Raw genomic sequence first — 16,424 nt, 5'->3', positions numbered from 1 at the left:
TCTCCCCTACGTCGGCCAAGATGGGCCTATTCTGTAACAATGTTTTTCCTTCTCATTTGATTGTGGCATGGAGGTGAGAATGAAACTATGAAGCCACAAACTGAACTGTGATCATTTTGCAAAGATGTTATAATTGAAAGCATAATTCTTTTTCATCTTGGGAATAATTGCCGTGGATAATAAATTAAATAATGGTTTGCATTTTAGTCTATGCTAGGAAAGTAAAATTTTCTCCCATTACAACGCACGGGCATTTTTCCTATTAGTTATAACATAGGGTAACACAGAACTAGATCCAGTTCTTCAATGTAATGTAGGCATGTATTCCGAATATAGTCATACGTGCTTATGGAAAAGAACTTGCATGGCATCTTATGTCCTACCCTCCCGTGGCAGAGGGGTCCTATTGGAAACTAAGGGATATTAAGGCCTCCTTTTAATAGAGTACCGGACCAAAGCATTAACACTTCATGAATAAATGAACTCCTCAAACTATGGTCATCACCGGTAAGTATCCTGATTATTGTCACTTCGGGGTTAACGGATCATAACACATAATAGGTGACTATAGACTTGCAAGATAGGATCAAGAACTCACATATATTCATGAAAACATAATAGGTTCAGATATGAAATCATGGCACTTGGGCCCTAGTGACAAGCATTAAGCATAGCAAAGTCATAGCAACATCAATCTCATAACATAGTGGATACTAGGATGAAACCCTAACAAAACTAACTCGATTACAAGGTAAATCTCATCCAACCCATCACTGTCCAGCAAGACTACGATGGAATTACTCACACACGGCGGTGAGCATCATGAAATTTGTGATGGAGGATGGTTGATGATGACGATGGCGATGGATTCCCCTCTCCGGAGCCTCGAACGGACTCCAGATCAGCCCTCCCGAGAGAGTTTAAGGCTTGGCGGCGGCTACGTATCGTAAAACGCGATGAATACTTCTCTCCTATTTTTTTCTCCCCGGACGTGAATATATGGAGTTGGAGTTGAGGTCGGTGGAGCACCAGGGGGCCCACGAGGCAGGGGGTGCGCCCTAGGGGGGCGCCCCCACCCTCATGGACAGGGTGTGGGCCCCCTGGCCTTCATTCTTTCGCCAGTATTTTTTATTAATTCCAAAAATAACTTCCATGGAGTTTTAGGTCATTCCGAGAACTTTTATTTCTACACAAAAATAACACCATGGCAGTTCCGCTGAAAACAGCGTCAGTCCGGGTTAGTTTCATTCAAATCATGCAAGTTAGAGTCCAAAACAAGGGCAAAAGTGTTTGGAAAAGTAGATACAACGGAGATGTATCAACTCCCCCAAGCTTAAACCTTTGCTTGTCCTCAAGCAATTAAGTTGATAAACTGAAAGTGATAAAGAAAAACTTTTACAAACTTTGTTTGCTCTTGTTGTTGTAAATATGTAAAGCCAGCATTCAAGTTTTCAGCAAAGATTATGAAGTAACCATATTCACAATAACAATTAGGTCTCATGTTTACTTCTATCAATGGCATAATCAACTAGCGAGCAATAATAATAAAACTCGGATGACAACAGTTTCTCAAAACAATCATAATATGATATAACAAGAGGGTATCTCGCTAGCCCTTTCTGAGACCGCAAAACATAAACGCAGAGCACCTTTAAAGATCAAGGACTGACTAAACATTGTAATTCATGGTAAAAGAGATCCAGTCATAGTCATACCCAATATAAACTAATAGTAATGCATGAAAATGACAGAGGTGTGTTCTCCAAATGGTGCTTTTTAAATAAGAGGGTAATGACTCAACGTAAAAGTAAATAGATAGGCCCTTCGCAGAGGGAAGCAGGGATTTGTAGAGGTGCCAGAGCTCGATTTTGAAAGAGAGATAATAATGGTTTGGGTGGTATACTTTCATTGTCAACATGCCAACCAAGAGATCTCGATACCTTCCATGCTACACACATTATAGGCGGTTCCCAAACAGAATGGTAAAGTTTATACTCCCCCACCACCAACAATCATCAATCTATGGCTTGCCCGAAACAATGGGTGCCTGCAACTAACAACAATCCTGGGGGAGTTTTGTTTGCAATTATTTTGATTTGATTTGAGCATGGGACTGGGCATCCCGGTGACCATCCATTTTCTCGTGAGTGAGGAGCGGAGTCCACTCCTCTTGAGAATAACCCGCCTAACATGGAAGATACAAATAGCCCTAGTTGATATGTGAGCTGTTCGAGCATACAAAACAGAATTTCATTTGAAGGTTTGGAGTTTGGCACATACAAATTTACTTGGAACGGCAGGTAGATACCACATATAGGAAGGTATGGTGGACTCATGTGGAATAACTTTGGGGTTTATGGAAATGGATGCACAAGCAGTATTCCCGCTTAGTACAAGTGAAGGCTAGAAGAAGACTGGGAAGCGACCAACTAGAGAGAGACAACAATCATGAACATGCATTAAAATTAATAGACACCGAATCTACCATGAACATAAATAGCATGGAGGCTATGTTGATTTTGTTTCAACTACATGCATGAACATGTGCCAAGTCAAGCCACTCAAATCGTTCAAAGGAGGATACCACCCTATCATACCACATCACAACCATTTGATAGCATGTTGGCACACAAGGTAAACCATTATAAACTTCTAGCTAATTAAGCATGACATAAGCAACTATAATCTCTAATTGTCATTGCAAACATGTTTGTTCATAATAAGCTGAATCAGGAACGATGAACTGATCATATTTACAAAAACAAGATAGGTCGAGTTCATACCAGCTTCTCTCATCTCAATCAATTCATCATATATCGTCATTATTTGCTTTCACTTGCACGACTGAACGGTGTGGATAATAATAATAGTGCACGTGCATTGACTAAGCTGGAATCTGCAAGCATTCAATTTAAGGGAGAAGACAAAGTAATATGGGCTCTTGGTTAAATCAACAATAATGCATATGAGAGCCACTCAACATTTTCATCGAGATCTTGTCCTTTCGACCCCACAAAGAAAAAGAAAAAGAAATAAAACTATTTACACGGGAAAGCTCCCAACAAGCAAAAGAAGAACAAGAAATCTTTTTGGGTTTTCTTTTAGTTACTACTACTACAAGCATGGAAAGTATACTAGCTAAGAGCTATTACTAATTTTTTTGTTTTTCTTAAGGTTATTCAAACACACAAGAAGAAAGCAAGAAAAAGAAAATAAACTAGCATTGATTGTACAATGAAAAAGTATGAGCACCGACAACTAGAATGAGTGTGTGAACATGAATGTAACGTCGTTGAGAAATACGTACTCCCCCAAGCTTAGGCTTTCGGCCTAAGTTGGTCTATGCCCACGGATCAAAGTGGTAGCTAGGGTCGTAGTGAGATGCAGCAGCCATTGCCTCACGAGCTGCAGCTTGGAGGCGGGCTGCCTCCGTCCTCCTCTCGTACTCATTAGCCTCCTTCCTGGTTATAAAGTATCTCCTTTTTGCCTGAAAGTCAAAGGAAGTAGGAGCAGGGAGAGCAATATGGACAATACGCCGTCTGTCAAAGATTAGTCGATATTGGAGGAACTGTTCATTCCTTTCAAGAAACTGATGGCTAACCATGGCATTATAATCTAGATAAGAAGGAAGCAACTCTCTATCACTTTCATGTATGGGTACCCCAAGATAATTAGCTACACGGGTTGCATAAATTCCACCAAACAAATCTCCAAGTAAACCATTATTATGCAACCTACGTGCAACGATGGCCCCCATGTTATATTTTTTTATCTCCTAACACTGCAATCCTGAGAACACTAAGATCAGGAACACACCTGTGACATGCCTCATCCTTACCATTTATGCATCTACCTATAAAGAGAGAAAAATAATGTATAGCAGGAAAATGAATGCTTCCTATGGTAGCTTGTGCTATTTCTCTGGATTCCCCCACAGTGATACTAGCCAGAAAATCTTTAAATTCAGATTTGCGAGGTTCACTAGCACTACCCCATTGCAGGAGTTTACAAGTAGTAGTAAAATCTTCTAAGTCCATGGTATAAGATTTATCATAAAGATCAAACAGGACATTGTGAGGATTGCACGAAGATGTAAATTTAAACCTTCTCACAAAGGAATCAGTTAAATGGTAGTATTGAGGGCACTTATCTTGCACGAAGTCCTCAAGATCAGCATTACGCACATGTGCATCAAATTCATCATTGATGCATGCTTTGACCATAAACTCCTCTGACGGCCATTCACAAGGCTGCACGTAAGCTTCCCTCGGTGGTTCATTGTCTGGCTCACGTATTGCGAGCCTTGGTCCTTGCTTCCTTGAGGAACCACCTTGGTACAATTTCCTATGCATTTTTCTCTGAAAAATTTCTGAAATTTTTATTAACTCAAAATAAAAGTAAACCAAACTCAATAAAATTGATAGAAACTACTCCCACAAGTGCCTATAGACTATATCATGCATTAGAACAACTTGGGACCAAATAAATTTGACATGCAAGCTCAAGAACAGGGTCACCTTAGCAGCAAAAATTTCCAATGAATAAAACACTAGAACAAAAACTAGTTGGACCATTGGAGGAGTTACATACCAAAGAACAATCCCCCAAAGCAGTTTTGTGAATGGAGCTTTGAGCTAGGAGATCGAAAATGGCAGCAAGTTGAGCTAGAACTCGTGCTTGAGCTAGTTACTGATTTTTTTGGGAGCAAGAATAAGAGAATGTGTTTAAGAATAAGTGGAGGGGCCCCACCGGGGTCTCACGAGGCAGGGGCACGACCTGGACCCTCGTGGCCAGGTGCTTGCTCCCCCTGCTGAGTTTCAGTGCCAGATATTCTCAAATATTCTAGAAAAAATCATATTTAAGTTGTAGGGCATTTGGAGAAATTTTATTTTTTGGGGTATTTTTTATTACATGGATAATTCAGGAAACAGACAGAAAATACTAATTTTGCTTTATTTAATCTAAATAACAGAAAGTAAAAGGAGGGTACAGAGAATTCTAACTTCGTCCATCTCATGCTCATCAAAAGGAATCCAGTAACAAGGTTGATCAAGTCTTGTTAACAAACTCATTCCGAATCGCATGAAACTAGAGAAATTTCGAAATGACACTAGGTTAACTCAACGGGGATATGTACATCCCCAATAATAAGAATATCAAACTTCTTCTTGACAGTAGGAAGAGGAAATTCAAAACCTCCAATAATAATTGATGGAATTTTTCCAATAGAATTGATAGTGTGAACTTGAGGTTGTTTCCTCGGAAACTATACCGTATGCTCATTACCATTAACATGAAAAGTGACATTGCCTTTGTTGCAATCAATAACATCCCCTGCGGTATTCAAAAAGGGTCTACCAAGGATAATTGACATACTATCGTCCTTGGGAATATCAAGAATAACAAAGTCCGTTAAGATAGTAACATTTGCAACCACAACAGGCACATCCTCACAAATACCGACAGGTATAGCAGTTGATTTATCGGCCATTTGCAAAGATATTTCAGTAGGTGTCAACTTATTGAATTCAAGTCGACAATATAAAGAGAGAGGCATAACACTAACACCGGCTCCAAGATCACACAAAGAAGTTTTAACATAGTTTCTTTTAATGGAGCATGGTATAGTTGGTACTCCTGGATCTCCTAGTTTCTTAGGTATTCCACCCTTAAACGTATAATTAGCAAGCATGGTGGATATTTCAGCTTCCGGTATCTTTCTTTTATTTGTAATAATATCTTTCATGTACTTCACATAAGGATTCGTCTTAAGCGTATCAGTCAAACGCATACGCAAAAAGATAGGTCTAATCATTTCAGCGAAGCGCTCAAAATCCTCATCATCCTTTTTCTTAGATAGTTTAGGAGGAAAAGGCATGGGTCTCTGAACCCATGGTTCTCTTTCTCCACCGTTCTTCCTAGCAACGAAGTCTCTCTTATCATAACGTTGATTCTTTGATTGTGGGTTATCAAGATCAACAGCAGGTTCAATTTCTATATCATTGGTATTGCTAGGTTGAGCATCTTCATGAACATCATTATTAGCATTATCACTAGGTTCATGTTCATCACCAGATTGTGTTTCAACATCAGAGATAGAAATATCATTAGGATTCTCAGGTGTGTCTACAACAGGTTCATTAGAAGCATGCAAAGTCCTATCATTTTTCTTCTTCTTCTTTTTAAAAGGATTAGGTGCATCAACATTATTTCCCTGAGAATCTTGCTCAATTCTCTTAGAGTGGCCCTCGGGATACAAAGGTTCCTGAGTCATTCTACCACCTCTAGTCATGACTCTAACAGCATTATCATTTCTCTTATCATTTAACTCATTGAGCAAATCATTCTGAGCCTTAAGCACTTGTTCTACTTGAGTGGTGACCATAGAAGCATGTTTACTAGTGAGTTTAAGTTCACCCTTAACTCTAGACATATAATCACTCAAACGTCCAATCATATAAGCATTATTTTTCACTTGTCTACTAACATAAGCATTGAAGTTTTCTTGTCTAGCCATAAAGTCATCAACATCATCCAAGCATTGGCTAGCAAACTTAGTAGACGGGATTTCAATTTTATCATATCTATAGAGAGAATTTACCTTCACTACCTGTGTCGGGTTATCCAGACCATGTATTTCTTCAATAGGTGGTATATTAAGGCCATGTATTTCTTCAACACGAGGCAAATTCTTAACATCTTCAGCTTTAATAACTTTTTCTTTCATAGATTTCTTTGCCTCTTGCATATCTTCAGCACTGAGAAATAGAACACCTCTTTCCTTCGGAGTTGACTTAGGAGTTGGCTCAGGAAGTGTCCAATTGTTTTCATTTGTCAACATATTATTCAATAGCAATTCAGCTTGATCAACTGTTCTTTCCCTGAAAACATAACTAGCACAACTATCCACGTGGTCCTTGGAAGCATCGGTTAGTCCATTATAAAAGATATCAAGTATTTCATTTTTCTTAACAGGGTGATCAGGCAAAGCATTAAGTAATCGGAGAAGCCTCCCCCCAAACTTGTGGGAGACTCTCTTCTTCAATTTGCACAAAACTATATATTTTCCTCAAGGCAGCTTGTTTCTTATGAGCGGGGAAATATTTAGCAGAGAAGTAATAAATCATATCATGGGGACTACGCACACAACTAGGATCAAGAGAATTAAACCAGGTTTTAGCATCACCATTTAATGAGAACGGAAATATTTTAAGGATATAGTAGTAGTGAGATTTCTCATCATTAGTGAACAGGGAGGCTATATCATTTAATTTAGTAAGATGTGCCACAACAGTTTCAGATTCATTGCCATAAAAAGGAGCAGATTCAACCAAGGTAATTATCTCAGGATCGACAGAGAAATCATAATCCTTATCAGTAACACAGATAGGTGAAGCAGAAAAAAAAGGTCATGTTTCATTCTAGCATTTAGAGACTTTTGTTTCAGCTTAGCTAATAATTTCTTAAGATCAGATCTATCATTGCAAGAAAGAAATCTCTAGCAGTTTCTTCATCCATAACATAACCCTCGGGAACAACAGGCAATTCATATTTAGGGGGAGAACCTTCATCATCACTTTCATCAATATTATCAGTTTCAATAGTTTCATTCTCTCTAGCCCTAGCTAGTTGTTCATCAAGAAATTTACCTAATGGCACAGTAGTATCAAGCATAGAAGTAGTTTCATCATAAGTATCATGCATAGCAGAAGTGGCATCATCAATAACATGCGACATATCAGAATTAATAGCGGAAGCGGGTTTAGGTGTTGCAAGTTTACTCATAACAGAAGGAGAATCAAGTGCAGAGCTAGACGATAGTTCCTTACCTCCCCTAGTAGTTGAGGGATAAATCTTAGTTCTTTCGTCTTTCAAGTTCTTCATAGTGATCAGCAGATATAAATCCCAAGTGACTCAAAGAATAGAGCTATGCTCCCCGGCAATGGCGCCAGAAAATAGTCTTGATGACCCACAAGTATAAGGGATCACAACTGTTTTCGAAGGTAGAGTATTCAACCCAAATTTATTGATTCGACACAAGGGGACCCAAAGAATATTCTCAAGTATTAGCAGTTGTGTTGTCAACTCAACCACACCTGGATAACTTAGTATCTACAGCAAATTATTTAGTAGCAAAGTAGTATGGAAGTAACGGTAACAGTGGCAAAAGTAATAGTAGCAGTTTTGTAGTAATTGTAACAGTGGCAGCGGTAAAGTAACTAAGCAAAGATCAATATGTGAAAAGCTCATAGGGATCGGATCAATGATGGATAATTATGTCGGATGCGATTCCTCATGTAATATTTATAACATAGGGTGACACAGAACTAGCTCCAGTTCATCAATGTATTGTAGGCATGTATTCTGAATATAGTCATACGTGCTTATGGAAAAGAACTTGCATGACATCTTTTGTCCTACCCTCCCATGGCAGCGGGGTCCTATTGTAAACTATGGGATATTAAGGCCTCCTTTTAATAGAGTACCGGACCAAAGCAGTAACACTTAATGAATACATGAACTCGTCAAACTACGGTCATCACCGGTAAGTATCCCCATTATTGTCACTTCGGGGTTAACGGATCATAACACATAATAGGTGACTATAGACTTGCAAGATAGGATCAAGAACTCACATATATTCATGAAAACATAATAGGTTCAGATCTGAAATCATGGCGCTCGGGCCCTAGTGACAAGCATTAAGCATAGCAAAGTCATAGCAACATCAATCTCAAAACATAGTGGATACTAGGGATCAAACCCTAACAAAACTAACTCTATTACATGGTCAATCTCATCCAACCCATCACTGTCCAGCAAGCCTACGATGAAATTACTCACACATGGCGTTGAGCATCATAAAATTAGTGATGGAGGATGGTTGGCGATGACGATGGCGACGGATTCCCCTCTCTGGAGCCCCGAATGGACTCCAGATCAGCCCTCCCGAGAGAGTTTAGGGCTTGGCGGCGGCTCCGTATTGTAAAATGCGATGAATCCTTCTCTCCTATTTTTTTCTCCCTGGGCGTGAATATAAGAAGTTGGAGTTGAGGTCGGTGGAGCACCAGGGGGCCCACGAGCCAGGGGGCGCGCCCTAGGGGGGCGCCCCCCACCCTCGTGGACAGGGTGTGGGCCCCTTGGCCTTGATTCTTTCGCCAATAGTTTTTATTAATTCCAAAAATAACTTCCATGGAGTTTCAGGTCATTCTGAGAACTTCTATTTCTGCACAAAAATAACACCATGGCAGTTTTGCTGAAAACAGCGTCAGTCCGGGTTACTTCAATTAAAATCATGCAAGTTAGAGTCCAAAACAAGGGCAAAAGTGTTTGGAAAAGTAGATACGATGGAGACGTATCAGGAGGAGGGGATCTGGGCGGCGCTCACAGCGGGCTCGAACGCGGCGACGACGGTGGTGCAGGGCGCGGCGACGGCGACGAGCAGGCAGGGTCGGCGACGAGGAGCATGGCGTCAGCGTTGGGGCGCAGGGGTGGCGTCGAAGCGCAGGGCAACAGCGACGAAGTGCGGGCGGCAACGGCGGCCACAAGCACAGGCAGCCTGGTGGCATCGATAAGCTCATCATCGTTGGGGGGCAAATGCGCAATGAAACTGAAAATTTTCACAAGTGTTGCTTATATACACTGAGCATTGGTCCCGGTTGGTGCCATGAACCAGGACCAATGCGCCCTTCATGTTGGAAATATGCCCTAGAGGCAATAATAAATTAGTTATTATTATATTTCCTTGTCCATGATAATCGTTTATTATCCATGCTATAATTGTATTGATAGGAAACTCAGATACATGTGTGGGTACATAGACAACACCATGTCCCTAGTAAGCCTCTGATTGACTAGCTCGTTGATCAATAGATGGTTACGGTTTCTTGACCATGGACATTGGATGTCGTTCATAACGGGATCACATCATTAGGAGAATGATGTGATGGACAAGACCCAATCCTAAGCCTAGCACAAAGATAGTAGTTCGTATGCTAAAGCTTTTCTAATGTCAAGTATCATTTCCTTAGACCATGAGATTGTGCAACTCCTGGATACCGTAGGAATGCTTTGGGTGTACCAAACGTCACAACGTACCTGGGTGGCTATAAAGGTGCACTACAGGTATCTCCGAAAGTGTCTGTTGGGTTGGCACGAATCGAGACTGGGATTTGTCACTTCGTGTGATGGAGAGGTATCTCTGGGCCCACTCGGTAGGACATCATCATAATGTGCACAATGTGATCAAAGAGTTGATCGCGGGATGATGTGTTACGTAACGAGTAAAGAGACTTGCCGGTAACGAGATTGAACAAGGTATCGGTATACCGACGATCGAATCTCGGGCAAGTACAATACCGTTAGACAAAGGGAAATGAATACGGGATTGATTGAGTCCTTGACATCATGGTTCATATGATGAGATCATCATGGAACATGTGGGAGCCAACATGGGTATCCAGATCCCGCTGTTGGTTATTGGCCGGAGAGTTGTCTCGGTCATGTCTACGTGTCTCCCGAACCCGTAGGGTCTACACACTTAAGGTTCGATGACGCTAGGGTTATAAAGGAAGTTTGTCTGTGGTTACCGAATGTTGTTCGGAGTCCCGGATGGGATCCCGGACGTCACGAGGAGTTCCGGAATGGTCTGGAGGTAAAGATTTATATATGCAAAGTTGTTGTTCGGGTTCCAGGAAAAGTTCGGGTTTTTCCGGTATTGTACCGGGAAGCTTCCAGAAGGTTCCGGAGGATTTCGGAGGGGTCCGGAGGTCCGGAAATTGTTCCACCATGTCCAATACAGCAGCATGGGCTGTAGGGGGGCACCCTAGCCTTAATGGGCCAGGGGCACCAGCCCCCCCAAGGCCCATGCGCATGGGAGAGGAGAAACCCTAAGGGGGAGGGCCTCCACTTGACTTGGGAGGCACTCCTCCCCCCTTGGCCGCCGCCCCCTCCTCAGATTGGATCTGAGGGGGCCGGACCCCCTCTCCCTTGCCCCTATATATATGTGGAGGGAGGGAGGGCAGCCGCAGCCCAACTTCTGGCACAGCCCTCCCCCTCTCCCAAGTACTCCTCCTCTCCCGCGGTGCTTGGCGAAGCCCTGTAGGATTGCCACGCTTCTCCACCACCACCACGCCATTGTGCTTCTGCTGGACGGAGTCTTCCCCAACCTCTCCCTCTCTCCTTGCTGGATCAAGGTGTGGGAGACGTCCCCGGGTTGTACGTGTGTTGAACGTGGAGGTGCCGTCCATTCGGCACTAGGATCTCCGGTGATTTGGATCATGACGAGTACGACTCCTTCAACCCCGTTCTCTTGAACGCTTCCTCTTAGCAATCTACAAGGGTATGTAGATGCACTCTCCTTCCCCTCGTTGCTAGTCTCTCCATAGATAGATCTTGGTGACTCGTAGGAAAATTTTGAATTTCTGCTACGTTCCCCAACAGTGGCATCATGAGCTAGGTCTATTGCGTAGATTCTTTGCACGAGTAGAACACAAAGTAATTGTAGGCGTTGATTTTGTTCAATATTCTTACCGTTACTAGTCCAATCTTGTTTCGATGGTATTGTGGGATGAAGCGGCCCGGACCGACCTTACACGTACTCTTACGTGAGACAGGTTCCACCGACTGACATGCACTTGGTGCATAAGGTGGCTAGCGGGTGCCAGTCTCTCCCACTTTAGTCGGAACGGATTCGATGAAAAAGGTCCTTATGAAGGGTAAATAGCAATTGGCATATCACGTTGTGGTTTTGCGTAGGTAAGAAACGTTCTTGCTAGAAACCCATAGCAGCCACGTAAAACATGCAAACAACAATTAGAGGACGTCTAACTTGTTTTTGCAGGGTATGCTATGTGATGTGATATGGCCAGGAAGAATGTGATGAATGATACGTGATGTATGAGATTGATCATGTTCTTGTAATAGGAATAACGACTTGCATGTCGATGAGTATGACAACCGACAGGAGCCATAGGAGTTGTCTTTATTTATTGTATGACCTACGTGTCATTGAACAACGCCATGTAATTACTTTACTTTATTGCTAACCGGTAGCCATAGTAGTAAAAGTAATAAGTTGGCGAGACAACTTCATGGAGACACGATGATGGAGATCATGGTGTCATGCCGGTGACGATGATGATCATGGAGCCCTGAAGATGGAGATCAAAAGGAGCAAAATGATATTGGCCATATCATGTCACTATTTGATTGCATGTGATGTTTATCATGTTTATGCATCTTATTTTCTTAGAACGACGGTAGTAAATAAGATGATCCCTCATTAAAAATTTCAAGAAAGTGTTCCCCCTAACTGTGCACCGTTGCGAAAGTTCGTCGTTTCGAAGCACCAAGTGATGATCGGGTGTGATAGATTCTTACGTTCACATACAACGGGTGTAAGCCAGATTTACACACGCGAAACACTTAGGTTAACTTGATGAGCCTAGCATGTACAGACATGGCCTCGGAACACAAGAGACCGAAAGGTCGAGCATGAGTCGTATGGTGGATACGATCAACATGAAGATGTTCACCGATGATGACTAGTCCGTCTCACGTGATGATCAGACACGGCCTAGTTGACTCAGATCATGTAATCACTTAGATGACTAGAGGGATGTCTATCTGAGTGGGAGTTCATTAGATGAACTTAATTATCCTGAACATAGTCAAAAGCCCTTTGCAAATTATGTCATAGCTCGCGCTTAGTTCTACTATTTTAGATATGTTCCTAGAGAAAATATAGTTGAAAGTTGACAGTAGCAATTATGCGGACAGTAGAAAGCTTATGTCCTTAATGCACCGCTCAGTGTGCTGAACCCCGAACGTCGTTTGTGGATGTTGCGAACATCTGCCATACGCGTTTTGATGACTACATGATAGTTCGGTAATGTTAAATGGTTTAGAGTTGAGGCACCAAAGACGTTTTTCGGAAAGTCGCGGAACATATGAGATGTTTCGAGGGCTGAAATTGGGATTTCAGGCTCGTGCCCACGTCAAGAGGTATAAGACCTCCGACGATTTTTTAGCCTGCAAACTAAGGGAGAAAAGCTCAATCGTTGAGCTTGTGCTCAGATTGTCTGAGTACAACAATCACTTGAATCGAGTGGGAGTTGACCTTCCAGATGAGATAGTGATGTTTCTCCAAAGTCATTGCCACCAAGCTGCTAGAGCTTCGTGATGAACTATAACATATCAGGGATAGATATGATGATCCTTGAAGTATTCGCGATGTTTGACACCACGAATGTAGAAATCAAGAAGGAGCATCAATTGTTGATGGTTGGTGAAACCACTAGTTTCAAGAAGGGTGAGGGCAAGAAGGGTTACTTCACGAAATGGCAAATCAGTTGCTGCTCCAGTGAAGAAACCCAAGGTTGAACCCAAACCCGAGACTAAGTGCTTCTATAAGAAGAGGAACGGACACTGAAGCAGAACCACCCTAGATACTTGGTAGATAAGAAGGCAGGCAAGGTCGATAGAAGTATATTGGATATACAATATGTTAATGTGTATTTTACTAGTACTCCTAGTAGCACCAGGGTATTAGATACCGGTTCGGTTGCTAAGTGTTAGTAACTCGAAATAAAAGCTACGGAATAAATGAAGACTAGCTAAAGGTGAGCTGACGATATGTGTTGGAAGTGTTTCCAAGGTTGATGTAATCATGCATCGCACGCTCCCTCTACCATCGAGATTGGTGTTAAACCTAAATAATTGTCATTTGATGTTTGCGTTGAGCATAGACATGATTGGATTATGTCTATCGCAATACGGTTATTCATTTAAGGAGAATAATGATTACTCTATTTATTTGAATAATGCCTTCAATGGTCTTGCACCTAAAAGGAATGGTTTGTTGAATCTCGATCGTAGTGATACACATTTTCATGCCAAAAGATATAAGATAGTAATGATAGTACCACTTACTTGTGGCACTGCCATGTAAGTCATATTGGTGTAAAACGCATGAAGAAGCTCCATGTTGATGGATCTTTGGACTCACTCGTTTTAAAAAAGGTTTGAGACATGCGAACCATGTCTATTGGTGTATACGCATAAAGAAACTCCATGCGGATGGATCGTTTGGACTCACTTGATTTTGAATCACTTCAGATATGCAAATCATACCACATGGGCAAGATGACTGAAAAAGCCTCGGTTTCAGTAAGATGGAACAAGATAGCAACTTGTTGGAAGTAACACATTTTGATGTGTGCAGTCCAATGAGTGCTGAGGCATGCAGTGAATTTTGTTATGTTCTTACTTCACAGATGATTCGAGTAGATGTTGAGTATATTTACTTGGTGAAACACAAGTCTGAATTATTGAATGGTTCAAGTAATTTCAGAGTGAAGTTGAAGATCATTGTGACAAGAGGATAAAATGTCTATGATATGATCATAGAGATGAGTATCTGAGTTACGAGCTTTGGCACGCAATTAAGACATTGTGGAAATTGTTTCACAATTAATACCGCCTGGAACACCATAGTGTGATGGTGTGTCCGAACATCATAGTTGCACCCTGTTGGATATGGTGCGTTCCATGATGTCTCTTATCGAATTACCACTATCGTTCATGGGTTAGGCATTAGAGACAACCACATTCACTTTAATAGGGCACCACATAATTCCGTTGAGATGACACTGTGTGAACTATGGTTTAGAGAAACCTAAGCCGTCGTTTCTTGAAAGTTTGGGGCTGTGACGCTTATGTGAAAAAGTTTCATCGTGATAAGATCGAACCCAAAGCGGATAAATACATCTTCATAGGACACCCAAAAACAGTTGGGTAAGCCTCCTAATTCAGATCCGAAAGCAATAGGGACTGTTTCTTGAATCGGGTCCTTTCTCGAGGAAAGGTTTCTCTCGAAAGAATTGAGTGGGAGGATGGTGGAGACTTGATGAGGTTATTGAACCATCACTTCAACTAGTGTGTAGCAGGGCACAGGAAGTTGTTCCTGTGGCACCTACACCAATTGAAGTAGAAGCTTATGATAGTGATCATGAAACTTCGGATCAAGTCACTACCGAACCTCGTAGGATGACAAGGACGCGTACTGCTTCGGAGTGGTACGGTAATCCTGTCTTGGAGGTCATGTTGCTGGATAACAATGAACCTACGAGCTATGGAGAAGCGATGGTGGGCCCGGATTCCGAGGAATGGATCAAGGCCATAAAATCCGAGAAAGGATCCATGACTTCGGAAGAAATAATACTTGATGGTCGTAAGGCCGTTGGGTAAAGATGGATTTTAAAAGGGAAGACAAACAATGATGGTAAGTATCACCATTAAGAAAGCTCGACTTGTCGTTAAAGATGTTTTCCGACAAGTTCAAGGATTTGACTATGGTGAGGCTTTCTCCCTCGTAGCGATGCTAAGAGTTTGTTGGAATTGGATTAGCAGTTACTGCATTATTTATGAAATCTTGCAGATAGAATGTCAAAACATTGTTTCCTCGATAGTTTTCTTGAGGAAAGGTTGTATGTGATACAACCAGAAGGTTTTGACAATCCTGAAGAACGCTAACAAATATGCAAAACTCCAGCAATCCTTCTAATGACTGGAGTAAGCATCTCGGAGTTGGAATATACGCTTTGATGAGATGATCAAAGATTTAGGGTTTATACAAAGTTTATGAGAAACTTGTATTTCCAAAGAAGTGAGTGGGAGCACTATAGAATTTTTGATGAGTATATGTTGTTGACATATTGTTGATCAGGAATGATGTAGAATTTCTGGAAAGCATATAGGGTTATTTGAAAAGGTGTTTTTCAATAGAAAACCTGAATTAAGCTTCTTGAACATTGAGCATCAAGATCTATGAGGATAGATCAAAGACCGCTAAATGGTACTTTCAAATGAGCACATACCTTGACATGATCTTGAAGGTGTTCAAGATGGATCAGTCAAAGAAGGAGTTCTTGCCTGAGATGTAAGGTACGAAGTTAAGACTTAAAGCTCGACCATGACAGAAGAGAGAGAAAAGACAAAGGTCGTCCCCTATGCTTCAGACGTAGGCTCTAGAGTATGTTGTGCTGTGTACCGCACCCGAAGTGTGCCTTGCCATGAGTCATTCAAGGGGTACAAGAATGATCCAGGAATGGATCATTGGACAGCGGTCAAAATTGTCCTTGGAGTAAATTAAGGACATGTTTCTCGATTATGGAGGTGATAAAGAGTTCGGCATAAAGGGTTATGTCGATGCAAGCTTTAACACCTGTCCGAATGATTCTAAGTAGCAAACCGGATACGTATAGTGGAGCAACCATTTGGAATAACTCCAAGTGGAGCGTGGAAGCAGCATTTACAGAATGACCTAGAGATTTGCGACGTACATACGGATCTGAAAGTTGCAGACCCGTTGACTAAAACCTCTCTCACAAGCAAAACATGATCAAACCCCAGAACTCATTGAG

The 16,424-nt window shown here is 41.7% G+C and overlaps 1 pseudogene; it reads left to right on the top strand.

The window, feature by feature from the left end:
- Positions 1-9,347: 9,347 nt before the first annotated feature.
- LOC123115293 (protein NRT1/ PTR FAMILY 2.11-like) overlaps positions 9,348-16,424 on the top strand; it is a 31,267-nt pseudogene continuing 24,190 nt past the window's right edge.

The sequence above is a fragment of the Triticum aestivum genome, chromosome 5B (assembly GCF_018294505.1).
Source record: "Triticum aestivum cultivar Chinese Spring chromosome 5B, IWGSC CS RefSeq v2.1, whole genome shotgun sequence".
NCBI classification, from domain to species: Eukaryota; Viridiplantae; Streptophyta; class Magnoliopsida; order Poales; family Poaceae; genus Triticum; species Triticum aestivum.
Note: the sequence above shows the minus strand (reverse complement) of the source record. Positions and strands in the feature narration are given on the sequence as shown.